At 42.3% G+C, this 2,157-nt stretch overlaps 1 protein-coding gene across 1 annotated transcript in view; it reads right to left on the bottom strand.

Moving 5' to 3' along the window:
- INPP5K (inositol polyphosphate-5-phosphatase K) overlaps positions 1-1,603 on the bottom strand; it is a 53,657-nt gene extending 52,054 nt beyond the window's left edge. The window contains exon 1 of the mRNA XM_072429385.1: positions 1,464-1,603. The gene's annotated coding sequence lies outside the window, so the exon portion shown is untranslated. The remainder of the gene's footprint in view (positions 1-1,463) is intronic.
- Between the last annotated feature and the right edge of the window lie 554 nt (positions 1,604-2,157).

The following is a 2,157-nucleotide window of genomic DNA, read 5'->3' as shown; positions in this document are numbered from 1 at the left end:
TTGAGAACACTGTTCCAAGCTTTCTGCATTCTATCCACCAAGACATGTCAGTTAGAGTTCATGTAACTGACATTAACTGGCCCTGCAGGTACAGTCCATGGACTTATTAATTCTTCATTTCTTTTCAGGTTAATCCCTGGACCTCCCCCACCACCAATGACTTGCACCTATAATAGGTGTTAGAACCAAACTTTTTTTTTTTTTCACTTTTTATAGCGTAGAGGCTAAAAAATGCCATTTTTAGTTTGCCATCTGTGACAGTGGTCGCCAACCTTTTCAGGCCCACGGACGACTAAATTTACCGTCTCCGGACTGTGCATGCGCGGGGACCGGGTGTCACTCAAAGGGGAAGAAACTTCCCCCTGAGCAAAGTCACGATGCCAGAACCCACCCACTCCCCCATCGCAGGTCAGAGACACAACCCGCCCACCGCCCTAAGCCCATGATACATACAGGGGACATGGTTGGTGACCACTAATCTGTAACACATTAGGGATATTTTCCCACACTTCCTGTCCTGTTTTGCCTACAGAAGATGTCCTTCTAATGTTCCCTCTTAGACTACATACACAAATCAGATGAACAGAATGGTTCTGTCTGCACAGAGCCTGTTCATTCACTAAAAGCCATCAGGACGTTCTTAGACATCCATTGAATGTGTGTACGAGGATTTACAGCACTGTTACTCATCCAGGGTCTTTGAGCAATCTGTGCCCCTCAGGTCAGTTCAGCTGACACCAATGATCTTTTTGGCTATCTGTAAGGGTGACACATTCTAACCACTGACCAGCGATGTAAGAGGAATTCATCCCACTGACACCCACACTAATATACCATGAGCTGTTTGTATAGTAATTATAACAGGGGTTCCCTAAAGCCGTGAAAGTTATTTCAAAGGTTCCCCCATAAGAAGACCCCCACCATGGCAATTCAAAATTCTGATTATACCCTTTTTTTCTTGTAATAAGGACAATTAAACAGAAGAAATCTCCCTGAAAGACCTAGAAACCTAACACACATTCTAATCCCTTATTAGTATCCCAATCTAAACATTATCAATGACAATGGTATGTCTTTATAATAATATCATCATGATTACAGAGCTGCAATTATCTCTTTTAATGAGGAAGTCAGCTGTAGACAACAATCCAGACGCATTATTATTATCATTCATTAAATAGCACCAACATATGCCATAGCGCTGTACAATATATACTAGAAATGTTCCCCTACACACATACAGAAGGTGATGGGGACACCCAAGCTTACAATACCCCTGTGTGATGAGTGCATTCCATGTGCCTATATTATTGCAATGTACATGGAGCAACACATGGAAAACACACATACCATTCCACATGTATGACACATGTCACTGACTGTCTATTCATCACACAGGACACTACATCCCCCATTCACGTACATTCACACCGAAACACCCGGTCATACAGAAGGATAATTACCGGTCTCCGCCCCCGGCTCCTCCAGCGATTCTCACAACTTTGTCCCAGGTTGTTTTGCTTTACCTCTAAACCCCTTCCGCGGGCGTGGCCACAGCTGTGATGTTCCAGTCACGTGACTTATGTTTGGGAAAATAAAATATAACTCTATGATTGGGTATATTGAGACGCGGCTCATGGATACGGCCTAATCATGTGTCTGGTTGTCCGCGACTCAGTGGCCATCTTTAGTGCTGGCAAGCGCTATTTTATTTATGTATATATTTTCTTTGAATATTATCCCTGAATGTTGTTCAGTCGTTACAGTGATGGTTATATCTTTGTTGTTTTTATATATTGAGCAGTAATGACTGAGAATAAACTGATGTATCACCATGTAGGGCAAATGTAATTATGGCACTGTCATTGGAGAAAAGCATAGGGTGAGAGTAGAATTCCTGGTTGTATGGGCGCTTATATAATGAGGCTGCTTGTTGCAGAGGCGGCTTGGCATGACTTTGTGTGCAATTAGTAAAAGTATTCACTAATACCAATTAATGGACTTTAGAGGCACCACCTATAATTTCACATCCTTCATTTTTAAATACAGATAGTCCCTGGGTTACATACTAGATAGGGACTGTAGGTTTGTTCTTAACCTCCCTAGCGTTCTAATTCCGTCCAACTTTCCATACATTGTAGGCTATGATTCTTAGGC

This window comes from Pyxicephalus adspersus, chromosome 1 (genome assembly GCF_032062135.1).
Source record: "Pyxicephalus adspersus chromosome 1, UCB_Pads_2.0, whole genome shotgun sequence".
Taxonomy (NCBI): Eukaryota; Metazoa; Chordata; class Amphibia; order Anura; family Pyxicephalidae; genus Pyxicephalus; species Pyxicephalus adspersus.
This window is presented reverse-complemented; position numbering and strand designations above follow the sequence as displayed.